At 43.6% G+C, this 27794-nt stretch overlaps 1 protein-coding gene across 4 annotated transcripts in view; it reads right to left on the reverse strand.

Moving 5' to 3' along the window:
* Positions 1-27794, reverse strand: part of LOC144768587 (sulfotransferase 1 family member D1-like) — a 353317-nt gene that overhangs the window by 15921 nt on the left and 309602 nt on the right. The window lies entirely within an intron of this gene.

The raw sequence follows: 27794 nt of genomic DNA on the forward strand, positions 1-27794 counted from the left end.
CAATAAAATTCACTGAAAAAACCATAGGTTATAGACCATATATAGTTAGGAATTAGCATTTACAAAACCTTGAAAATTCACTGAAAAAACCATAGGTTATAGACCATATATAGTTAGGAACTAGCATTTAAAAAACCTTATTTTACTCACACAAAACCATTGAAATTCCATATATAGTTAGTTGCACTAACTATATATCGCGCACCCGCAATCCACTGCTGATCATGTCACATATTACATCATTCATGACATGGTCAGTGACATCACTGATGACATCACTGATGACATCTCATTTGACATCAATGACCACATCACTGATGATATCATTCATGTGACAATACAATGCATCTCCTCACGTTTTAATATAACCTCTGTTTCACCCAGTGTTAAATACAGAGTATAATTTTTGAAACCATTGACACACCAATACTAGTTACTACATACGTACTCACTGATTCCTACGTCTACACACACATTCACTCATTCACCCATACAATCATTCATACATACAATCACTCATCTTTACAACACTATCATATGCACTCATACACCTATACAGACACTTACACTCTGCCACTCATCCATGGAGTTACTCACACACCTAGTCAGTCCTGTAAAGAATCAATCACACTTCCATTTTCTTGTCTATACAGTTAAACATAGAGCACCTTACATTTTCAAACATATACTAACACATACTTACTTTCTTATACAATCATTGATACAAGTACACATTGATCTGCACAGAGTCACACACCTCCCAGCCAGCCACACACACACTCAGTCTCCTATACAAATACTTGGACAATCAATCAATAACCCATATAGTTAATCATATAGCTACTGATCAACACATGCAGCAGTTTACAGAACAACAGACATAATGATGCACAAATTAAGACAGTTTAGTCACTAACCCATGCACTCAGTGAGACACATTTAATCACTCACTCATACATTCAGTCATGCACCTACTAAATCCTTCGTCCAGACACTTATACATCTACTCATTCTTCAATATGTAAAACATATTTAAACTTTACAGAAACACACAGTCACTGGATGATGTCATCAGTGATCTCATCAGTGATGTCATTTGAGATGTCATCAGTGATGTCATCAGTGATGTCACTGACCATGTCATGAATGATGTAATATGTGACATGATCAGCAGTGGATTGCGGGTGCGCGATATATAGTTAGTGCATCTAACTATATATGGAATTTCAATGGTTTTGTGTGAGTAAAATAAGGTTTTTTAAATGCTAGTTCCTAACTATATATGGTCTATAACCTATGGTTTTTTCAGTGAATATATATATATATATATATATATATATATATATACATATACATATAAATGTGTGTATTATTTGAGAGTGCAATAATGGAACCTTTAGGGATCGAGCATTAGGGCAATAGAGGAGGTAGCATAAGAGCAGCACTTAGCACTTTCTCAATCTGGATATACTACAGGAACAGCATTTCTCATGAACTTTTTTATACATTTGCATCTGAGAGGTTTGTAAAGTATTAGTATTAGTGCAATAGAGGAGGTGTTATAAGAACAGCTAATGGCACCTTCTAACTTTCAGATTTGATAGAAAAAGCACCCTGCACCTTATATCCAACTAGCAGCCCGTCCCGACGTTGTCCGGGGAATAAAGAGAATGTGTGCAATGGTGTTTGTTTGTTTCTAGAAATTGTATACTGAGGTAGAGGCGTTGTTCACCAAAGATATTGCACGTCGTCTTTTACCTTTGTACTTCATTTGTGCCTAGTCCTTTGGTGTGTCCGCTTGTGCAGCAGTGAGTGTCAGGAACTGGCCGAGTGAGAAGTGCCTAAACGCCGACTCCAAACGTTCCCGAGCGCTACCCCCACACCTCCGCTCCGCGCTTTACAATGAAGCAGGAGAAGGATGTGAAACGTTACCGATCGTGACCCCCTCCGCGCTTTACAATGAAGTAGGCATTTTACAATGCAGACGCCCACACACAACAAAGTTGAAGGGCACGCAGACGTCACGACGTACACTAACGCTAATCTCATCACAGTGAGATTAGCGTTAGTGCACGTCGTCAGGTGTGCGTGCTGTTTAGCGTTCCTGTGTGAGGGTGTGTGCATTGTGGTCTCTGAACACACGCCCACCCACACGCCCATCTCAATGTTTTTTACCCGGACAACGTTGTCAGGCTGCATGCGTCTCTGAACTCACACTCCCACCCACACGCCCCGACACTCCCACGCCAACGCCCACGCCCACAAGGGACTACTTTACCCCTAATGTTGTTTGACCTTTGTAAATGGATATGGTGGCCAGATCTATAGCCTATGTCCATCTCCTCAAACTCCCCTTTCCAACGGTGTATTGTATGTTCTGATTGGTGCTGTACTTCTGGAGTTTACCCGCCTCAAAGGTTCCCAGTTCTCTCTTTATAATAGTAGTATAGATACTGGGAGTGTCTGGAATTGAATACTAGGTTGCTTTCTTCCTTGTGTAGCACCTCTCATCCCTGGTACCTTACAGGGACAGCACATTGCAATTTATAATTCATTTTATCTGTGAATTTTACTGTTTAATACATGCTACAAAAAGCACTTCGCACTTTATATATTTATAGGTATTTTAACATTAATACATGGGTTCATTGAATTGTTCCAATTGTAATAGAGTTTTAGTGATGCAGTCAGCACTGTTCCATTTTTCTATGATACAGATCATTATAGACTATACAGCCACTCTAAAAACAACTGCCCATTAGGACTGTGTACTTGGCTTGATACAACATCTGTCTGTTAGAGAGCCTGAAACCTGTGAGTTATATTCTTTAATTGTGTACTTCACAATGATATGATTTTTATGACCTTTTGCTTTGCTTTAGTAATTAACTGCAGTAATGATATACTTTATTTGATAGGAATTAGAAATGTGTTCTTTCCTCTTTAAATACTATATGAAGTTTTCAATTGGTGGTGGGAAAGGGTACAGCTGTCCCTTTAAAATGACTCTCTGTGCACTTAGCGAGTGGCGGTCTCCACTAGGTATAGTTAGGTCATTGTTTCCATAGGAAAATCATTTTTTGTGTTGCTAATAACTTTTGCACCGTTTGACATTTCGTCAAAAACTTTCCAAAAAAGTGTTATTGTTTACCTAGTTTGTGCATAGAAAGTTTTGGGGTGATCTGTCCAGTAGAAGCAGAGAAAAAGGGTGTGTCTCCAAATGCAAAATCCTAATGCATTTTCCATCAACTTCTTTAAGAAACGCTACTGCAAAAACTGCAAAACTGAATTGCACACAATTGACGCTAGATCTTGGTACACAGATTTAGCTTTTTCGTGATGTGGTGTAAATCCATTCAGTGGTTTTTGGGAAATGAAGGTTTACAATATTTGTATATCTGGAGGGCTGGGCCCATGAGAGGCATGCATGAGCGCCAATTTTGTTGTGAGTGTTATGATTGACCCAGGGAGCTTTTTTTTCCTTGGACCAATACGCTTCCGCGGGAGTCAGACTCCAGCAGGAGCAAGCGCTCTGATGGACTGCCAGAAACATCAGAAAAATGTTGGTGGCAGCCATTGCAGGATACGAGGACATGGGGACTGATTTAGATCTTGACAGAGAGGTTACTCCATTGAGGAAAATTGAATTTTGCCTTGTCATATGTGCCTACGTGTTCCCCATCCTATGTTATATGTGCATGATCGATATGCATATATCCCCCTATGATCGATTAAAGACGCAATTATGGTTGTGTCCAACTCTAGTATGCCAGTATCCAGTTCTCGTGAAAACAACAAGTATTAGGCCTATGTTGCCACGTTTTACAGTGTGCACGTTTATTCATTGAATTGTCCCCGTTTCTAGGCCTCAAAGGGGCCCGGACACCAGATTCGAGCTCCAGTCTCCTGAACCCACTCCGAGGAGCGATGCAGCCCCCACCTGCATCCCTGACCCTTCACTTACTTCCTGCCGCGCAGTGCGGTGCCCGGCCTGGCTCTGCCTGCCTGTCTGCCAAGAATATGTTATGCCTCTAGTTATCAGTTCAGCTCTCCTTCTTCACATTCCTGAGTTAGCGAACCGCATAAACAGCTCCAGCTATAGTCTAGTCTTTCTGTCTCCATGCAAGAGAGTTACTGTATTAATATTCATAGAAGATTCATAGCACACGCAATACATGTAGAATATATGCATGCACCAGCCTTAGTGTCAAGTAGCCTTTGCCCTGATAACTTTTAGATTCTATCAACATGTACTCCAAACACCAGATACCAGATATGCTATAGGTACATGTCGTCCTGACACCGCAGACTTTAGTCTCCTCTTCTAGTGCAGAAGTCATAGCCCCCAGTTCTCCCCGGTAACACGTCATAGCCCGTTTGCGCGTACCACTAGGTTAAAGGTCCCAGCTGCTCAGGTAGCCCCCTCCATGTTTCCGCCCATTCATGACACTTCTGTGACGTTCTCATCACATGTCTACGTGCACACCCTGTGCACGCCTTCTTTTCACGCCCATGTCTTCTTATCTTACGCTTGTCACTAGTTACGCCTACTGTATGTAATGTAATTGTGATATTTTTCTATATATATCTTGAACTGTTGATGAAACGTTGCAGCTGCCTCTCTATTTTATTTCAGGCTGTCCCGATCCTGTCCCCTCCCCTTTGCCTGAATAAAACCCGTTCGACTCAGATTCCTCGGGTCCTGCCTCTTATTTATTGAGCTATCTGTTATTATTAATGTATTCAAAAATAGTACCGGTATTTAATTATTTATTTACCACATAAATGGCGCCCGAACAGGGACGAGCCCCTTCCCCACGCGCTGGCGATGTAACGCAGGCCCCTGACCCTCTGCAGCCGCGACGGAACTATACCGTGCACGTGCAGATATTTCTGCTTCAAGTCTCCCTCAGGCCCACGGAGGAGACGGAAACTGCGGTCCGGCATCCAGACGAGGCGGTGTGGAATGCGGTTCGTCCCGACCAGAGCCCAAGCCGAGAGTGCAAGGTCCGAGGTATCCGGAGGCCCACCTGTTTCTGAAGTCCGAAGTTCGTAGTCCGACGTCGTAGCAGTCCAGTCCAGTCCGAGGCCTTCCAGTTTCTGCTTCCCGGTGAGTACCGTTGCGGGGGAAGTATCTAGACAGGATCATTAGCTTGTTCCTGGTCCGATGGGTTTGGGTACACAGATCCAGTCCGAAGTATTCACCTAGGTGGATACGGTATGACGTGTCTCTTTATGAGACCGGTATGTTCTGTACTGTTTTAGCAGTGCATCCAGTAATTCTAGTAAGTCCGTTCTCGAGAATTTCATGTGTTCTGTTTTCAGTGTATCAGGTAGTATTCTGTTTGAACTGTTATTACTGTATTTCTATGTCGTGGTATGAGTGATTTGTTTGCCATTTCATTACTGTGATTATTGTGTATTGTGTTCGCAAGTAGATTTCCGAAAATGCCTCTGTTCTCGAAATTACGTCAGATAAAAACCAGAATAGGGTTACTCGAAGAAGCAGTTCCTGTCCCCCCTAGGGACAGTCCTGGACACTTTATGTATCACAAGCATGGCTTAGATGCCATATTATATCTAGACTTATGGGCGGATTATACTAAAGATCTTGAAGAGAAATATAGATGGCCTGTATCAGGTACATGGGATGCCGAGTGCATCATGCGAGTAGAAGAAGCATTATGGAAAAAGAAAGCCAGACAGTCCCAGAAAGATGCCATCGAGTTATGGCGCAAAGAATCTCATAAAAGAACCGAAAAAGAATTCTGAAAAATAGAATTAAGTAGGGAATCCTCAGAAAAAGCCCAAGAAAGGGAATTAATCGAAGAAGGTGAACGAGTTAGAGCAGAACAGTCAGACAGACAGAGAAATGCCCTTATTAAAGGTATGTATCCTCTTCTTGCCGAGGGCTTGCCGAAGGCAACCCCGGAAGCACCCTGTAATTTACCGCCACCATTGGTCCCGATTAAGCTACGTCATAAACCGACCGCAGCTGAAATTTTTCTCTCGTCCTGCTTGGACGACACAGTCCCAGAATATGCAAATCCTATTCCGCCTGCTCACCCACAGCCTCCCGTTAATAATGTAATTCCTGTTCCTCCAGCCACTGGTCCCGGGGGCCAAGTTAATGTGACAGTATCCCCGGACCAGCCCACAGTAAATGTACCCGCTTTGCCAGTCACTTTACCAGCACGTACAGTATTCACCGACAATTCTAGTTCAGGAGCAGCGAGGGAAGGCGCTCCTATCACCCCGCCTCAAGCAAGACGACTGACGCCGCGAGAAGCAGCGTTACAGCATACGCCAAAAGTGGCTACATACACAGATCTCAAGCGACTTCTTACTGACTGTGTATATGATCCAGTTCCCGGCGAAGATCACATGGTATTATATTCAGTACGTTTAAGACGGGTTGCCAGCTTTTTGGTCACCCTGCCCGACATGAAGGAACATCTAGACAGAATATATCATTTCGTCCGTACAGGGGAGAATCCAGGAAGTATTCACGAAGCTATGGCACACAGGAAAGCCGAGATTCAACATATGATTTTAAAGTTCTTGCTTAACTGTTTAATAAGAGAGCAAGATTATCCAGATAAAGACCAAGACGAGATGAAAGTCCTGACCAGGTGGAGTGACAATATAGCCGAGGGAAAACACAAGACACAAGGTAGTGTAGAGAGTATGTACAAGAAAATTCGTAGGGAAATCATAGGTATACACCAGAAGGAGGAAGCAAAAAGAGCAACCGAGAAAGAGAGTGACTCTTCAAGTGAAGAGGTAGACAGCGAGAATCCCTCCAGAATAGCGTATGTAGGTAGAACTAGACTTTCCGACCGACATTCACGCCTAGATTACAAGAAAGTTTTTCCTCCTCCAGTACCAGAACAGTATTCTCTTGAGCAAGTATTCCAGGTCACCGATCAAATTCTGAAATCACGAATAGGTTATAGCGAGCTTAGTACAATGCATGAACAAGAACTAGCCCGATCAGCAGTCCGATGGACTAGTGATTCTACCACATTTCCAGATGAAATAGTGGCCCAAACGTTTCTGAAGCTGCCCCCAGCCGAGCAACGTCTGGTGGGTACGTATATGATCCAGCTCCTCATTACACTGTATGAGGATCAGCATTCTGATCCAGGTCCTCTACATGATGTATTAAACAAGTTACTCTTAAACAGATGGAAAGGTCTAGGTACCGATTTAATTAGTGTCATATTAGAACAGCGCCACAAATACAGAACGTTTCTGAATCCACATTTTGTTCCCGTTCCACCCCCAGAAAGAAAATCATTCTACATAGACAGACAGAATCCGTTACGAGAAGTACATCCAGTTAAGGGAGAGGGGGGTGGTCTAGAACGAGTATTTGTCTACACCCCTATCACAAAAATAGAACTCTTAGAAATGAAGAAGTTGATACCCTGTCACGATAAAGATCCAGCAGGGTTTCACCGTGAATTAAAGGACATGCTCCGTATGGGAGAATACACGTATCCTGACATCATTAAAATGTTAAAGGTCCTGTTGCCTGCGGGCATATATGAAAAACTAAAAGAAAAAGAATGGGAGGTGGGAGAGAAAAAGATAGATTGGACAGCATTAGAAACTGAAGATAATACACGAGTACCAGGTACCGCTCTTGGGGATAAAGCTAAAGCTTTGCCCGAATTGTTAATACAAGTTTTGCCAAGATTACTAGCCACGAAAAAGGAAGATTGGGATGCCATCTCAGCCTGTAAACAGAAACAAGACGAAGACACTGGTGATTTTTATTCCAGATTTGAGAAATGTTTCATTATTAAAAGTGGTCTGAAAACAAGTAGTGAATCGTATCCCCATCTTTTTGTCACCAAACTAGTCGAGAATTCAAGTCCACAAGTTAAAAATCGAGTACTGAAAGTCGAAAGTACCTGGCAAGCTAATACTCCGTCACAGATGCTCCAGATGCTACAGTACCACCAGAACAGAATTAGGGAAGAGCAGGAACACGAAAGGAGACGTATGAAGGACACGAAAATGAAAGTACTAGTTGCACAGTCTGTTCCGCAAGACAGTCAGAAGAGGGGTCCGAATCAAGCCAGTCATCCTGCAGCTCCCGTTAAAGGGACCTGCAATTACTGTAAACAGCCAGGTCATTATATAAACGAATGTGCAGTTCTGAAACACAACATAGCTACTGGTTAAAACGAAAGAGAGACCACGTCCGCCTAGACAAGAACAAGTTTCACAGACTTCCCAGCCGCAGAACGCACAACAGACAGTTACAGTACCGCAGCCTATAGCTGCAACACAGCACGTTACACAGCAGATGTACCAGTACGCACAGTCAGAGTATCCAGATTACCAGCCATATTCATGAAACAGCCTAGAGAGGGAGGTAGGCTTGCCTCTCATCGAGATTCCTGTAGATCAAGAGGGTCCCTATGTACATAGTCAAGTATTAGGGAAAGACAGAAAGTTTCTGATTGATACAGGGGCAAGTAGGACTACCATCAGTCATGACGAGGTTCCAGGGGCTCCACTCTCAGGCTCTAGAAATGTTTCCCTTGGATTTTCAGGAAAGCCTATTGTTAATGAAATATCGAAACCAGTTACTCTAGAAGTTGGTCCATTGTCCCGAACTACAGACTTGTTACTCACGAAATAATGTCCAGAAAATTTATTAGGCATTAAAACTCTGAAAGAATTAGGAGCCGTCATATGTTGCTCCCCAGAAGGGGTACGACTGTTTCTGAGAGACTTTAAAGGTCATTATGTATTACGTGATTTTGATCCAAGATTATTGAATGTACCACAGCATTTATGGGCGCAAGGTCCAACTGATGTAGGTTGTATGCACATCACACCCCATCGTGTTACTCTGAAGAAAGGTGTTGTATTACCACGAATCCGACAGTACAAATTGCCACCTGAGGCTGTAGCTGTCAGAAGGTACCTGTAGTTTCCAGAGTTCCGCTGGAGTGCCAAACCGAAGGTGATGCTAGCTCCCAATTCCCTATCACCACTGTGCCAGATTTCTCTTGCTACAGGGATGTAAGGGAAAGGGGAAGTGGAAAAGACAAACTGAGAGACTGCTCACACATAAATCTTCTCCCTTTCTAGGATTTAGTGAAGATTCTTTCTGCAAGAAATAACAACAACATTACTAAGTTCAGGTCCACTCATAAACTGACTCCGCAATTATTCTCTCTATGACCTTTCCTATTTACCTGTTAAGGTGAGAGCTTTAGCTACTCTCCAGTAGGTCCTTGTTATATCTGCTGTGAAGCAAAGTCTTTTTAGATGATCAGATGAAGACACTGAGGATGCGAGATTTGATGGTACACAAGAATATATATATATATATATTTTCATTTACTTGTTAACTCAGTGAACAGGCAGATGTCTTGCTGCACAGTTCAAATAACACCCAAAAGACTGCCAGAGTTCATTGTTCATGTAGTGAGAGCTAAAGTCAAAAGCTGGCAGAGAATTGCCTTCTGGGAATCACTCTAAAATACCTCACACCAACTATGACAATTTGCTGTGAAAAGGTCTTGACTGATAATTATTTCAGAGCGGAATACAGTTCCAGAATTCAAAAAGATAATTTGGTTCGAGCTCACCAAATTCCTTGCTGCTCTGTCAGTAGCGCGAAGAGCTGAAATACTTGCTGCTTTAGCTGATGTGCGGAGGCTGCTTGGAAAGCGCACGCTGACAAATGGACTGTCAAAACCTGAAGAGACGCCGATGACTGGAGTCGTTGAATTCCGCTCACTTGACCCAGTTCGGTAATTGGAATTCCTCGTGAATGGCCAAGAACACCCAGGAATTACGGGAGCCTAAAGCGGAAGGAATCCGCACAAGTCTGACTGAAGGGGAAAGAACGGCTCTAAAATAAACACAGAAGCGGCTTGGACAGAGCCGACGGGCTAAGTGCCGAGACTGAGAACAGGGTACTGGACAGGAACTAAATAAGCCTGACTAGAATACTTGAATGCCTAATAACTACTAAGACGAGAGAGAGCGCGAAAGACGTTCGCCTCTCCGAAATACTTCAGTTGAAGTGCGACGTTAAGAAAACGCTCGCGCTCCAAATAAACAGAGCCTGCGTTCTAAATGAATGCTAGAACGCTGACTGACTCGCTATCTATGGCAACAAGGAAATGCCTGAGCAGGACAAACGATAACGAGCAACAAGCTGTGTCCAGTTTGGGGAAGGGGGTGATGACATTGTAGTGGAGGATACCTGCAGAGAGCGGGCTGTAATTGATCCATTCCTGACAGTACCCCCCACCAAAACCCCCTTCCTAGGTTTGTGTGGATAAGTCTTGTGAAACTCCCTCACCAATCTAGCAGCGTGAACATTAGAACTGGGTTCCCAAGATTGTTCTTCAGGACCGAAACCCTTCCAATCCACTAAATAGAAAAGTTGTCCCTTCCTGATCTTAGAATCCAGAATTCTTTTAACTTCATATTCTTCAGTAGAATCTATCTGAACTGGAACTGGTGGAAGGATCTTACGAAGATTAGGTGGACTCTTTCTAATTAAAGAAACATGAAAGGTTGGATGGATTCTCAAAGTTTTTGGTAATTGAAGTCTTACACTAACTGGATTTATCATTCTGTCTACAGGATAAGGACCCACAAACTTAGGTTGAAACTTTCGATTTCCCCGCAATCGCATATGACGCGTGGACACCCAGACTTGATCGCCTGACTGAAAAACTGGATTTGTTCTGCGACCCTTATCTGCATGTTTCTTAAAAGCTGCCTTTGCCTTTACCAAATTTGCTGTGGCCAACTGGAATGCTAACTGAAGTTTTTGAATGATCTCCTCAGCTGCTGGGACGTCCCCTACCACTCAGCCCACCAACATGTTGGGATGTCTACCAGAATTCAAGAAGAAAGGGGAAAATCCAGTGGCTGAATGAATTGCATTATTGTAAGCAAATTCTGCTGGAGCTAACAATGTAGGCCAATCTCCCTCCTGATCCATCAGATATAAACGCAAATACTGCTCAAGATCTTGATTTACTCTCTCTGTTTGCCCATCTGTCTCGGGATGATAACCGGTGGACAAACGAGAGTCCACCCCCAACCCTCTTAAAAAGGATCTCCAAAATCGGGACACAAATTGGGGGCCTCTGTCAGAAATAACTATCTTCGGAATCCCATGCAATTTAACAATGTGCTGCACAAACAAGGAGGCTAACTCAGTGGCATTTGGAAGATTTTTAAGGGGAACAAAATGACTCATTTTAGAAAATTGGTCTACTACCACCCAAATAACTGACTTCCCTTGACTTGATGGTAACTCGACAATAAAGTCCATGGATACCGTGTGCCAAGGATAGGGAGGTACAGGTAAAGGCATTAAAAGACCCTGTGGAGCCTGTCTGAGACTTTTTCCTTTCAAACATTGTTCACAAGTGGCTACATACTGTCGAACCTGAGCTTCCATACCAGGCCAAAGAAAATTTCGCCTTATCAACTCCAGGGTCTTCAAGACTCCTTTGTGTCCGGCCAGTGGTTGATCATGGAATCTGCGTATGGTCTCCTCTTGAAGTTTCTCTCCAGGGACAAACATCTTTTCTTGAAAATATGGTTTCCCGTCTCTCACAGAACGATCAAGACCTTCATTCTCCCAATTTGAGTAATCTTTCTTTTTGAATTCCAAGACAATTCTCTCTTCCAATTCATCCACTGCAGTGACGGCCACAATCTTTTCCGTGGGAATTAGAAATTCTTCTTTCTTAACCTCAGAACTTTCTCCCACATTCAATCGAGAGAGGGCATCAGCTTTTCCATTGATTACTCCAGGTTTATACGTGAGAACGAAATCATAGTCAGCAAAGAATAATGACCACCTGAGTTGTCGCGGAGTCAAAGTTCGTGCTGACTTAAGGAATTGCAAATTCCTATGATCAGTAAATACTGTACCACATGTTTGGCTCCCAACAAGTAATGGCGCCACTCCAAGAATGCGACCTTGACTGCCAACAACTCCTTGTCAGCGATGGCATAATTTATTTCTGCTGGGGAAAGTTTTCGAGAATAAAAAGCAACGGGATGAAGTTGTCCAGTTTTCTTATGGCGTTGGGACAGCACTCCTCCAATAGCTAAGTTGGAAGCGTCTGCCTCTACAAAAAATGGTTCATCCGGATCTGGATGTTGCAAGATGGGAGCTGTGACAAAGGATTCTTTGAGGAATTGAAAAGCGTCCTCAGCCTCTGGTCCCCAAACAAACCCTTCATTCTTCCTCAGCAACCGAGTGATGGGGCTCACCTTCTCGGAAAAATTCTGAATGAATCGCCGATAGAGCATATATTCGACTACAAGGCAACGAAGCTCCAGGTTCCAATTCAATGGTGCAATCATATTCCCGATGAGGAGGAAGTTTTTGCGCCTCTTGCTCATCAAAAACTGATTTCAAATCTTGATACTGTGCTGGGATTTCTGGGAGTTCCACCAAACAAATCATTTGAGGTTGATTTGCCAAACAGTAAGTTTCACTTGACTCTGTCTTCTGGGTGGACGGATGAAAACAGTGTTCCAAACAATATTCGGAAGTCAAGTCTACAGTTCTCCTAGACCAATCAATCTTCGGGTTATGCTCCGTTAACCAAGGCAAGCCCAAAATAAGTTGGAATTGAGGAGCATCTATTAAACTGAATCGAAGATAACTGCAATGTTCTCCCGGCCCGATCACTGAGATTGTCTCAGTATCAAACACAATCGGACCAGATGATAACGGGGTTCCGTCGACAGCTCTTACTGGCTCTGGTTTGTCCTTCCTCAAAAAGTTTATTCCCAAACCTTTAGCAAACAAAATATCGCAAAAATTTCCTGTTGCTCCTGAATCAATCATAATTGCTACATTAGCACTTTGATCTTTTCCAAAATATATCTGGCAAGAAAGTATGAGATGAGGAGCTGATAACTGCATGGTGTTTGACAAGGACTGACTTAAAGGAGTTGACTTAGATTCGGCTTCCACCAGAGCAACTCCGTCTACTGGTGGAGCTTGTCTTTTACCCATGACGCTGTCTTTGGTCTACGTGGACACTCTTTGACGAAATGCCCCGAACCCCCACAGTACATACACAATTTGCCAAGTCTTCTCTTTTCTCGTTCCTCTTTACTAAGAGGACCACAAACTGTACCTATTTGCATGGGTTCTTCTGCTGGGGCTTCTTCTTTGGATCTTACACTCTCTGAACGCATACGATCAAATCTTGGAGGAATTGAGCGAACTTCCTTTCGCCGCTCCTGTCGTCTCTCCGATTGTCTCTGATCAATTTGCAGAACTAAGTCGATCAGTTCAGAAACATCAGTGGGTCTCTTGGGAATCTGAGAGAGACCATCCTTCAATTCATCTCGCAGACCTCTGTAAAAAATTGCTGCTCTTTTTTCAGTTGGCCAATTAGTTTCTACTATAAGCTTATTGTACTGAGCTAAATACGCCACCAACTCTCGATTCCCTTGTTTTAAATCTAGAAGCTCATTGTCTGTGGTTTGAGAGATTGCTCTCCGATCAAAAATTCGTAAAAATTCTGTCTTAAACTCCTGAAAGTTGTATAGCACTGGATCATTAGTTGATACCAAAGGCAATGACCAAGACGCGGCATCTCCACTCAGGTACGACAGCATGAACGCCACCTTGGATTGATCCTCCTTGAAAATTATTGGCTTACAAAGAAAATGTAAGGAACACTGAGTGACAAAAACCTGTGCCTTATTTGGATCACCCTGAAATCTTTCTGGAGGAGCTAGAGGAATAGTGGGGGACATGGCATGCACTACCTGGGTGGAAAACTCACTGGTGGCTGGTGAAGGGTTAAAAATTTGGGACTTCTGACCCCCAAAATCAGGACTTGGGCTAACTGTGAGTTCATTTATTTTCTGACGAAGGAAATTAGTCTCCTGATTTGACTTCCTAACCTCTGCCCTAGTTTCTACCAACTGCTTTTGTAAATCTTCCAGGATGGACCCCAGGGCTTTTAAATCGAGTCCTTCGGCCATGATACCCGAGCGGAAAGCAACTGCTGGCACTTCAATCTGTCAGAAGGTACCTGTAGTTTCCAGAGTTCCGCGGGAGTGCCAAACCGAAGGTGATGCTAGCTCCCAATTCCCTATCACCACTGTGCCAGATTTCTCTTGCTACAGGGATGTAAGGGAAAGGGGAAGTGGAAAAGACAAACTGAGAGACTGCTCACACATAAATCTTCTCCCTCTCTAGGATTTAGTGAAGATTCTTTCTGCAAGAAATAACAACAACATTACTAAGTTCAGGTCCACTCATAAACTGACTCCGCAATTATTCTCTCTATGACCTTTCCTATTTACCTGTTAAGGTGAGAGCTTTAGCTACTCTCCAGTAGGTCCTTGTTATATCTGCTGTGAAGCAAAGTCTTTTTAGATGATCAGATGAAGACACTGAGGATGCGAGATTTGATGGTACACAAGAATATATATATATATATATTTTCATTTACTTGTTGACTCAGTGAAAAGGCAGATGTCTTGCTGCACAGTTCAAATAACACCCAAAAGACTGCCAGAGTTCATTGTTCATGTAGTGAGAGCTAAAGTCAAAAGCTGGCAGAGAATTGCCTTCTGGGAATCACTCTAAAATACCTCACACCAACTATGACAATTTGCTGTAAAAAGGTCTTGACTGATAATTATTTCAGAGCGGAATACAGTTCCAGAATTCAAAAAGATAATTTGGTTCGAGCTCACCAAATTCCTTGCTGCTCTGTCAGTAGCGCGAAGAGCTGAAATACTTGCTGCTTTAGCTGATGTGCGGAGGCTGCTTGGAAAGCGCACGCTGACAAATGGACTGTCAAAACCTGAAGAGACGCCGATGACTGGAGTCGTTGAATTCCGCTCACTTGACCCAGTTCGGTAATTGGAATTCCTCGTGAATGGCCAAGAACACCCAGGAATTACGGGAGCCTAAAGCGGAAGGAATCCGCACAAGTCTGACTGAAGGGGAAAGAACGGCTCTAAAATAAACACAGAAGCGGCTTGGACAGAGCCGACGGGCTAAGTGCCGAGACTGAGAACAGGGTACTGGACAGGAACTAAATAAGCCTGACTAGAATACTTGAATGCCTAATAACTACTAAGACGAGAGAGAGCGCGAAAGACGTTCGCCTCTCCGAAATACTTCAGTTGAAGTGCGACGTTAAGAAAACGCTCGCGCTCCAAATAAACAGAGCCTGCGTTCTAAATGAATGCTAGAACGCTGACAGACTCGCTATCTATGGCAACAAGGAAATGCCTGAGCAGGACAAACGATAACGAGCAACAAGCTGTGTCCAGTTTGGGGAAGGGGGTGATGACATTGTAGTGGAGGATACCTGCAGAGAGCGGGCTGTAATTGATCCATTCCTGACAGTAGCAGCCTTATCCAAAATTATTGACGAACTTATTGTTCAAGGAGTGGTTGTAGAAACTGACTCCAATGTATGTAATTCTCTTATCATTCCGATTCTGAAACGTACAGATCCAAATGCACCTCCAGTTTATCGATTAGTGATTGACCTTCGAGAACTTAATAAATGTATCATACCCCAGTACCCAGTGGTCCCAGATATTTCTTCCCTATTGACTGCCATTGATTCCGAAGCTACGTTCTTCACAGTTATCGATCTCAAGAACGCATTTTTTAGTGTCCCCATTCATCCAGACAGCCAGTTCCTTTTCGGTTTCTGTTTAAATGGAAGAAGCTATAAATTCACGCGAGCACCTCAAGGTTTCACAGAAAGTCCTAGCATTTACAGTCAGGCACTGAAAAGACAACTAGACAATATTCACATGCCAACTGACACTGCTCTGCTCCAGTATGTCGATGATCTATTGATCACAGCCCGTTCTGAACGTGACTGCGAACGTGTGTCACTTACAGTCTTGTATTTTCTGGCCGAGATGGGGCACAAGGTGTCCCCTTCCACATTGCAATTCTGTGTCCAGCAAGTGGTCTACCTTGGACACTTACTGTCCAAGAGGGGTAGGCAGTTGACACCAGATCGTATCCAGTTAATAGCACATCTTCCACAGCCCAAGACTCAGAAGGAGGTACGAGCTTTTATCGGCCTCACTTCTTACTGCAGACAATGGATTCCTCAGTACGCATTTCTAGCCAAGCCACTGATACAGTTAACGACACAGGAGGCAGCCGTATCGACTGTCCTCCCTTGGACCCAAGAACATACACTTGTTTTCAATGAATTAAAGAAAGCTTTATGCCAAGCACCTGTTCTAGCAACACCAAACTACAGTAAGCCTTTTACACTTTTTGTCACTGAACGTGATGGTACTGCATTGTCTGTTCTCACACAAGATCAAGCAGGACAATACAAGCCCTGTGCTTATTTTTCTAGCACATTAGATCCGGTGGCCCAGGCTCTGCCTGCGTGCCTCAAGTCAGTCGCAGCCACAGCTCTAGCTATCAGACAAAGTGATTCCATAGTGTTAGGACACTCCCTGACAGTACAAGTTCCACACTCCGTGGAAGTTCTTTTAAACCGAACACAGACTCAGCACTTGACAATTGCACGGTTAACTGGTTATGAACTGACACTGTTCCAGCCACACATAGAAATCAGACGCTGCAACATTTTAAATCCCGCTACACTGTTACCGTCAGTTACCTCAAATCCTGCCACACATGACTGTGTGGAAGTTGTTAACACCATGACAAAACCAAGACAAGACTTGACAGACATTGCATTACCTGATCCCGACCTGACACTTTATGTGGATGGTTCATGTATGAGAACAAGTACAGGAGAACTAGTAGCCGCGTATGCAGTGACTACCGACACTGAAGTTATAGAAACACATCGTATTGATACCCTGTCTGCTCAAGCAGCAGAGCTTGTCGCTCTGACCCAAGCCTGCATACGTGCCAAGAACCTGAAAGTTAACATATACACAGATTCACGTTATGCATTCGGAGTCGTACACGACTTTGGAGTGCTCTGGCAAGAAAGAGGTTTTATGACTTCTCATGGAACCAAGATTCAGCATGGCCCCCTCATTCAGGCTCTGTTAGATGCAATACATTTACCGACAGCTATCGCTATCATGAAGTGCAAGGCACATACGAAAGTCACTGACATCATTTCCCAGGGTAACGATCTAGCAGATCGAACAGCCAAGTTTACAGCTCAGACTCCAGACATTCCAGTTAACCCGACACAGACAGACATTCCAGATCAGACTACTTGTATGACAGTTAAGGACCCTACACAAGATGTAATAGATATACAGTTACATGCTACTCCAGATGAAATCAAGAAATGGTCTGAACAAGGAGGGGTCCAGACAGATCAAGGATGGTTGACGAAGGGAAAAGCCACATGGTTTCTCCCCGACTCTATGGTTCAAGTCATTATTAACACCGCACATAGTCCGGCACACTTAGGAGAAAAAGACATGTTAGACAGCATCCAGAACCTCTGGTTCAACAAGCATTTACGAGCAGCAGCCAAACAGAAAGTGCGTACCTGCATGATCTGTTGTCAGTTCAATCCAGGTAAAGGTGTCCCGGTGGAACAAGGTGGATTCCATCCTCCCGACCACCCTTTTGAAGTCCTCCAGATGGATTATATTCAGATGGAGAGATGTCGAGGTTTCAAGTATGTCCTCGTAGTTGTATGTGCTTTGTCCAGGTGGACAGAAGCATATCCAGTTCCAGATTACACAGCTGCGACCACTGCCAGGCAGTTGGTTCGTGAGTATTTTCCCCGCTATGGATTGCCTAGGGTCGTGTATTCAGATAACGGCCAGCCCTTCTCATCCGAGCTCATGAAACAAGTATCCCTTCTGTTAGGGTACCAGTGGAAGTTCCACTGTGTACGACATCCTGAAGCAGCCGGTCTCGTAGAGAAACATAACCAGACCCTGAAAATCCGAATTGCCAAAGTATGTGCAGAGAAAGGTGTAGATTGGATGGTAGCACTGCCAGTCGCCCTTTTCTACATGAGAATGGTCGCTCATTCCCGTTCAGGTCTATCTCCGTATGAGGTAGTGTTCGGTCGCCCCCCAAATATGTGGGGTACACCTAGACCACGTACAATTACAGATGTTGACAGTAATATGCTGACAGATTACCTGGCCTGCTTGATGTCTGCACTACAATCTTGTCGTTCACAGGTTGCCACTGCTTTTCCAGACAACACCGAAGTAAAACCGCATGAGGTCATACCAGGCGATTTCGTTTTGATTCGTAACTTTGATCGTTCAAGTCCGCTGGAGCCCCGCTGGAAGGAGCCCCGCCTTGTACTACTTACAACCAGGACGGCCGTGAAGATCGAGGGAAGGAAGGGGTGGCTGCATTCCAGTCATATAAAGAGATTCCATGGATTCAAACCAAAGACTTTTCTCAAAGACTGCCCCGTTCTCAAGGACTGCCCAGACACTGAATCTAAACTTCCCCTGCTAGAGAAAACTCCGCAGCAGGAGTATAAAGATAAGCTCCGGTCTAGTAAGTCAGCCAGTTTAATTGTCTAAGTCCCTCTCGGGTGAAACGGTTAGACAGGTTCCTGACATGTATGAGATAGACCCACACAGTGAGAGAGTTAGTCAAAACTCTAAGAGAATACGTTATCAAAAGAATCTTCGAAGTAGATGTATCGTTACTCTGTTTTTTCTGATATTTCTGAGTCTTATGGTTACTTGCATAAGTTATGCTTTACATTTATTTTTTCCTATTTCACATGTACATATGTTTTCTAATGTTACAGTAGAGCACACATTTAGTGACCTGCCTCCTCACGAGTTATCCTATCGTCTTGCTATGCGTAATAATACTTTTATCCGAATGCTACACTATTCACACCAGACCAGCAATGCCACTAATTGTTGGGTGTGTGGTCGACTCCCCCCTTTCCAGACACTGAAGGGAGTTCTGCCACTCTTTCCCTATCCATTTTCACACAATGGTTCGTGTGGAGCATGGTCCACGTTAACGTCATCCTCAAATGATATGTCCCTTCTGAATAGTACATGTTTCCCAGACAAGGAAGGACTTTCCCATAGAACAGGGTTAGATCTAGAAAATGAAGTATATGATCTAGGTAATTATTCCTCGAATTTCATGGTTTTGAATGTTCAGTCCGAGACTACTCCAGATTTGCCTGCTATTTCAGTTCTACCAGTTAAAGGCGAATTATGTGTCAGAAAGAATGGTTCCGCACATGTAGGACATAGTGATTGTACTACTGTAGTCGAGTATAGTGACAGTGGGAAATCTATTTTCAAAGCCTCACGTCATTCTTATTTTGTTTGTGGTCAGACCGCATATGTTCGTCTGCCCCTCGATTGGGATGGAACATGTTATATTGCCTTCCTACTGCCACCAGTTTTCCTAGCCCCATCCGATTATCACAGAAACACACACCTAGTACACGTTAGACATAGAAGGGAGATCGAGTCCCCAATTGTCGATCAAACTGAAACTGCCTTGGAACAGTATCAAGACTTCAATAAAGGTTTCTTTTTCTTCATAGGTCCTGTCCAGAATAGTAAGTTAATACGTAGGTTAACCAGAACCCTTGAAGCAGTAGTGAATGAGACTACTTCCGCTCTAGGTAACTTAACTGAAGAGCAATCTGCTATGAGATTTGTCGTGCTCCAAAATCGTCTCGTTCTTGACGTCATACTGGCCGATAGAGGAGGAGCTTGTAGAGTCATCGGATCTAGTTGCTGCATTTTCATTCCTAATAACGCGCCGTCTGTTTATTCAGCTATAACCAGACTTCATAAAATTGCCCATCAGTTACACCAGAATCCAGGCACCTGGACATGGTCCGGTTGGCTCTGGAGTATAATATCTGCCTGGGGATGGAAAGTATTGTCATTCCTAGGTGTAGCAGTAATGATCATATTCAGTTGCTGCCTCTGTTTACAATGTGGCCCTGCGATTTGCGGCTTGTGTGCTACCTCTTGTATTCCTAGTCCTAAGTCCCGTTCCAAGACAATTCGAGACGAGCAAATGATGCTATATGAACAGATAGATGGTATCATGAATATTGATGTTTCCTGATGGAAACGTAGGGCACAAGGAGGGAATGAGGAAAATTGAATTTTGCCTTGTCATATGTGCCTACGTGTTCCCCATCCTATGTTATATGTGCATGATCGATATGCATATATCCCCCTATGATTGATTAAAGACGCAATTATGGTTGTGTCCAACTCTAGTATGCCAGTATCCAGTTCTCGTGAAAACAACAAGTATTAGGCCTATGTTGCCACGTTTTACAGTGTGCACGTTTATTCATTGAATTGTCCCCGTTTCTAGGCCTCAAAGGGGCCCGGACACCAGATTCGAGCTCCAGTCTCCTGAACCCACTCCGAGGAGCGATGCAGCCCCACCTGCATCCCTGACCCTTCACTTACTTCCTGCCGCGCAGTGCGGTGCCCGGCCTGGCTCTGCCTGCCTGTCTACCAAGAATATGTTATGCCTCTAGTTATCAGTTCAGCTCTCCTTCTTCACATTCCTGAGTTAGCGAACCGCATAAACAGCTCCAGCTATAGTCTAGTCTTTCTGTCTCCATGCAAGAGAGTTACTGTATTAATATTCATAGAAGATTCATAGCACACGCAATACATGTAGAATATATGCATGCACCAGCCTTAGTGTCAAGTAGCCTTTGCCCTGATAACTTTTAGATTCTATCAACATGTACTCCAAACACCAGATACCAGATATGCTATAGGTACATGTCGTCCTGACACCGCAGACTTTAGTCTCCTCTTCTAGTGCAGAAGTCATAGCCCCCAGTTCTCCCCGGTAACACGTCATAGCCCGTTTGCGCGTACCACTAGGTTAAAGGTCCCAGCTGCTCAGGTAGCCCCCTCCATGTTTCCGCCCATTCATGACACTTCTGTGACGTTCTCATCACATGTCTACGTGCACACCCTGTGCACGCCTTCTTTTCACGCCCATGTCTTCTTATCGTACGCTTGTCACTAGTTACGCCTACTGTATGTAATGTAATTGTGATATTTTTCTATATATATCTTGAACTATTGATGAAACGTTGCAGCTGCCTCTCTATTTTATTTCAGGCTGTCCCGATCCTGTCCCCTCCCCTTTGCCTGAATAAAACCCGTTCGACTCAGATTCCTCGGATCCTGCCTCTTATTTATTGAGCTATCTGTTATTATTAATGTATTCAAAAATAGTACCGGTATTTAATTATTTATTTACCACACCATCACAACTGTGTCAGATATCCCATTTGCTTAAATATAAACCACATTATATCTTATGGGGTTTATATTTTGATGCATGGGACAACCGTCACAGTTTTGACGGAGTAACTTGTTTGCCAAGATCTGAATCAGGCCTTAGTCCCGAATCCTGAACTTAAACACAAAAAGTGATATAAGGGGGCAGGTTAGGTATACTCTGCCCCCCTAGGGCCCAATGGAGGGCCTAGAGGGACTCCTTGGGGCCACAGTTGAAAACAACAGCACTTTTTTTGCGAGACTCCAGCGGGATTGGTGAAAAAATAAAATGGCGGCGCTGGGCTGCATTGTTTAATTAAGGCGGGGGGAATGGTCCCCCCCCCCCCAGACATTATAAGCTCAGTGGAGTCCACCCCTGATGCTGCATTCCATAATGGTTGTGTGGCCAACCTCAATGAGTCAATATGGGCACGAGGAGCCCACCCTTGGGGCTGAAATGTCCTCAAAAGGGGTGAATATGCACGGCCGCCCTCCTGAACCTTCATAGACCCTGAGGCTTTAATTAAAGGAGAAGGGGGCTCTAGTGTCCCCCTCTTTGAGCCATTATAGGCCCTGGGGATCCCACCCCCGGGGGCTATAAACTTTTAAAAGGGAGCTGTAAAGCCCCCCTCCCTGACCCTGTAATGGCCCTGGGGACCCCATCCCCATGGCAGGTTCACATGCTGTGTTCCGGGGAGCCAAAACCCCTGACCCAATAGTTACCATGTCCTCACCTGCAGGCAGGTAAACATGTGTTTGCTGCGATCTGGCGGGAGCATTTTATAATCTCCTGCCAAACCGGAGCAAACACAAAGTCTCGCCCAGCAGGTGGAAGCTTCGGAAATGCTTCGGCGAGCTGGGACCAGACTTGTCATCTGTTTACCTGCCCAAAATGATGCGGGCAGGGAAACAGATAAACAGATTGCTCCCGTCCGTAGGGAGCAGCATAATTAGCTGCTCCCTCCAGGGGGGAGCAATGTCAGCTCCCACAGCATGCGGGGAGCCAACTGGGCTGTGGGGGTCCTGTGGCTCCCCCAGCCCCCCACATGTGCATTGTGGGTGCCCTGGGTGGCTACTGGGGCGCCCACCTTTAAATAATGAGGGCCTGGGAGACAGGGTCCTCAGGCCATATTAGGCTCAGGGAGGGAGCTGTGTGGCTCCCTTCCCCTTTTAATATACATACGGCCCTGGGGAATAGGGTTCCCCGCACTTAATGAGGTTCGGGCAGGAGAGCCACGCATCCCCCTCTCTTTCAAATAAAATACAGCCCTGGGGGATGGGTCCCTAGGGTCTAGTAAGGCTAATAGGGGACCACATGTTCCCCCCTCCCCTTCAAAATACAGGGATCTCCATAGCCTAATCAGGCTGACAGAGAGCAGCCACGTGTCCCCCTCCCCTTAAAAAAAAGCACAGCCTGGGGATAGGGATGCAGGGGCTTGATAAGGCTTAGGGAGGGGGGTCATGCAGCCCCTTCCCCCTGGGGGGCCCGGGGTGTATGAAGACTCAGGGGAGGGAGACCACAAGTTCCCCCTCCTCTTTATTATTGGTTGGGCCCCAGGGAAAGGATTCCCGGGGTCTATAAGGCTAGGGAGGGGGATCACCTGGCGCCCTTCCAACTTTTAATTGTAGTTAGCCCTGATGGAAGTGGCCCCCGGAACCTAATCAAGCTTGGGGAGGGTGACTGTGCATCCCCCTCTATGTTTATTTGCATTTTCCCCCTGGGATGGGGACCATGGGGCCAATTAAGGGTAAGGGAAGAGGCTGCACTGCCCCCTCCCCTTAATACATATGCTTTGGTCCCAGGGAATGAGGTTCCTGAATCCCGAAGGCCAACCCTACACTGCGCATGAAAAAACCTGATTTGGTGTGGGGTTGGCAGCCTGCTGTGGGTTTGGCTACAGGGCCTGGTGACAGCCAACACCCTGCAGGGCACGACCAAGAGCTGTGAGCAGTGTACGGTTGTTTGCCTGTGGGGAATTGAAAGCAGGGCCTGCGTGCAACATAGGCCCTGCAGCTAACCCCTTACCATGCATGACTAAAGGCCGTGAGTGATGTTGTGTTGGCTGCCTCCAGGTGGTTGCAAGCCAGGCCCTGTAGCCAATCCCACGCTGCATGCAACAGACAGCCGTGTGCGGTGTGGTGTTGGCTGCCTCTGGGTTGGTTGGCCGCAAGTCCTGTTAGCAGTGATGTCATAAATTATATCATAGAACTTATCATGAGTGATGTAATATGTGAGGTCAAAAGCAGTGCATGGCAGGGGCAAAATCTGCTAACTTAATCTGGGGAATTTCTGTGTTTTTTTTAAATGTTTTTTTTTATTTCTCTAACATTACTTTCACCTTTGTTTTTAATTGAATTTCGAAGCTGTTTTTTAAATACAAAATCAGATCTTTTCATCACATCTAACTATAACTATTACTTTAACCTTTGTCTTTCTCTGTTAATATTTACCTATATATACATATATATATATATCTATATTCACTGAAAAAATCATAGGTTTTACACACGTTATAGTTAGGAAGTAGCATTTAAAAAACCTATGAAATTCACTGAAAAAACTATAGGTTTTACACCAGTTATAGTTAGCTCGAAGTTTTACTTGCATAAAACCATTGAAATTCCCACGTTATAGTTAGTTGGACTCACTATAACTTGCGCTTGCAATGCACTGCTGATGACGTCACATATTACATCACTCATGACATGGTCAGTGACATCACTCATGACATCACTGATGACACCATCCAGTGAATGTGTGTCTTTCTAAAAAATAAATATTAGTGAGTAATGTTTAAATATTTAAATATATATATTAGTGTTTCACTTTGTGTATAAGTGGCTGCATGGGTTGGTGAGTAGCTACATGCGTATTATTTAGCACATAGATGCATGAATGACTGACTCTGTCTTTGTATGTGTTTTGAAGACAGCATATGTGCAGGACTGTATGGGTGGATGAGTGTGTATATGTGTGTGTTAGTGAGTGAATGACTGTCTCACTAGTGTCTTTATCAGTAACTACATATGTTTTAATCTAGTATATGTCAATATTGATGTATATAAGTGAGTATATGTGAGAGTGAGGGATTGTAAGACTTCCTGTTTAAATTAGTATGTGTTTCTATAAGTGATTGTTAAAAAAGAGTAAGTATGTGTTATTTACCTTTGAAGTAAGGTGGTAGTGTGTGTATAGCTGTATATGCAAATAAATGGATGTTCAATAGTTTATTTGCGTGTGTGAGTATGTGTGTGAGTAACTTTTGGATGACTGTCGGTGTTTAACAGCATGTATAGCTGTATCACTACATATGATGAGTGAGTATATGTATGAGTCACTATATAGAACTGTTGGTGAATGAGCGTATGTGTGTATAGATGGTGGAATTGCTGAATTGGTTGTTGTAACTGATATGTGTATCCCCATTTTTTTAAACATTTTAGTTTCTATTTTTGAATATGTGTTTCAAGGGTTAGATTACAGTGAAAGGAGGTCTGTCACTGTGTCACAAGGATGGTGTCATCAGTGATGTCATGAGTGATGTCACTGACCATGTCATGAGTGATGTAATATGTGACGTCATCAGCAGTGCACTGCACGCGCAAGTTATAGTGAGTCCAACTAACTATAACATGGGAATTTCAATAGTTTTATGCGAGTAAAACTTCGAGCTAACTATAACTGGTGTAAAACCTATAGTTTTTTCAGTGAATTTCATAGGTTTTTTAAATGCTACTTCCTAACTATAACGTGTGTAAAACCTATGTTTTTTTCAGTGAATTTCATAGGTTTTTTAAATGCTACTTCCTAACTATAACGTGTGTAAAACCTATGGTTTTTTCAGTGAATTTCATAGGTTTTTTAAAGGCTACTTCCTAACTATAAACTGTTTAAAACTTATAGTTTTTTCAGTGAATTTCAAAGGTTTTTTAAATGCGAATTATTAACTATATTTTCAATGTATTCTATAGTTTTATCATAGAATTTCGAGAAATGTTTTCATCGGATTACAAAGTTTTCTTCACTGTCAGAATTGTTTAGGGACTCCTTATAAATCTCTAGAGGTTTACAAAGTCTTTACCTAACCTTATTTTTAACGTTTTCAGACTTGTCACTAAATGTTGGAAAACGTAGTTTTGTACTGTCGTGCGTGACCGGGTGCGCGCACCCCGGTATTTTTAAAGATTAAAAAAAGGATTTATACTTTATCGATATTGTTCTTGGGACCCCATATGAAGGTATACAACATCAGAGAATGTCTACCTGTCCTCCTTTTCACGTTTTAAAACTTCATTAAATTAGACCGATACTTCCAAATGACGTACGTGTCCGGATTCCGTCACCGCGTATACGTCCTAATACGTGCATCTCAAATCATGTGACTTGAAAAGAACACTTCCTATTGGTTCATAGTAGTTTCGATTCTGTAATTTTCCAGAAATCACCAACTTCCCTCACTATCTTTTTGGCGCTGAAGGAAGAAGAACCTTTTTCATCTTTCCGCAGACTTTGCTGAAATGGCTGCCGCACGCAATTCATCTTCGGTATCTGAAGAAAATTTTCGTGTACCTTTAAAAAAAAAAAAATGAATCTTTCATCTGGCAATTTTTTACCTATCCTCAGGATAAAAAAAAAGTAAATGCTCCGAAAGTAACTTGCACAATTTGTGACGCAGTACTTTCAAGAGGAAATGCTTCCAAAAAGTATTCCTTTTCGATTCATACCATGAAGAGACATGTGAGCCAAGTCCATCCTGTGCAATATGCACAGGCAGCGACAAGAGCTCTGGCAACAGAACTACCACCAGCTGTGGCCAGTACTTCATCGAGAAGACGACCTACATCTCCATCTACTGCACAGTTGGAGTTGAAACCATTTTTGTCGAAAGTGCATATGAAATGCAACAAGTGTAAATGTAAATGTAAATGTATTGGACTTGTAAAGCGCACGGCTGCCCGTAAGCGTCCTGGCGCTTGCTTAGGGAACCCATCCTGGTATTCCCCTGTGAGAAACCCCCGGCAGGGTGTCCACAAGGTGAAAGCCAGGCATCCCGCCGCGAGGTGCCGTAGTGGAGATTAAGCAAGCTATTGCCCAGAGTCGCAGAGTGTGACCCCATGAGTTGATTAGGCACCAGAGCTAGAATTGTCGAGTCCGTGGAATTTTGAGCCCGAGACCCGCCGAGGCGGGGAATCGAACCCTGGTCCACGGTCGATCTCAGCTTCCGGGTCTGCTGCCTCTAACCACTGAGCCACGCTTCTCCACAAGTGTGATGGATTGATTGTGTACGGGGAGCAGAGCCTCACTCTTGTAGAAAGAAGAATTAATGACCATGTAAGCTTTGAATGTACCTAATTTTTTAACAACTTCTTATGTTCCTGTTTTACAGTTCAAAAATTCGGCTCCAGTTTAACAAATCATAAACAATAAAAAACTTGTCAAAAAATTTAAAAAAAGTAAAAAAACTACAAAACTCCCAAAAAAAAAGTTCTTTTCAGAACTACCTCATTGTACCAAAAAGAGCTCTATTCATAAGCTAAAGTATCGCTGCATTTTCAGAACAATTATTAAAGAATGTGGCAATACTTGGGGCATATTATGAAGAAGACGTGATAATTTATCGTCGCTTTTATCGGCAGAACACTGCTAAAAAAGCGAAGATAATCGCCTTCACAATATGGGCCATATTATCAAGGACGGGCGATAGGAATTCCTATCGAAGCCCATGTTAGATGTCTTCACATCTCACATGGGCTTCGATAGGATTTCCATAGGGCATATTATCAAGCCCATTATCGCCGCTTTATCGGCAATTTCCTGTCGATAAAAGCGGCGAAAATGTATCGACCGTCCTTGATAATATGCCCCTATGTTCTACAAATTCCAATCGAAACGTATGTTATATGTCTTTATATCTAACATTACGTTCGATTGCAATTCATAGAGCATATTATGAACGCCGTTTTCGCCCCTTGTATCGGCAACTCCCTGCCATTAAGGGCGGCGATAATGTCTTCCGTATCCTTGTAAATATTCCTCAACACCTTTGTGACAACGTCATAACACCGCCTGCCGTAAGAGCACTTTGCATGTGTGCCGCACAGACAGTTAATGACATGCATAGTAGGCGTACGTTAACCCACATGCAAAATGTGTTTGCAGGTGAAAATACTATCACGAACACGGCTATTGTTAGAAAAACAGTTTAAATAAACTTGTTTATCGTACTACTGCCACAACCTGCTTTGATGAAGCATTTGGCAGCGTTACCATGGAGGTGTGGAAAATAAAACTAAATCAACCCCCTCTCCTAATTACAAGGCACACATTAGTGCATAAAAACAACGCTTGTTTTCACGCGGTAATGTTAACTGCCGCTGGCTGTTACAGGGGTACTATCACATATATATTCAAATTAATAATTACGTAGTTACACTGCGGAAAACTCTGGCGATAGCTGGCGAAAGTCAAATATACGATGTTCAGGGCATATTAACAACAAGTATAGATTCACCAGGCGTCCCCGTTTTGCCAGGACGGTTTCCCTTCTTTTAACCAG

This window comes from Lissotriton helveticus, chromosome 7, assembly GCF_964261635.1.
Source record: "Lissotriton helveticus chromosome 7, aLisHel1.1, whole genome shotgun sequence".
Classification (NCBI taxonomy): Eukaryota; Metazoa; Chordata; class Amphibia; order Caudata; family Salamandridae; genus Lissotriton; species Lissotriton helveticus.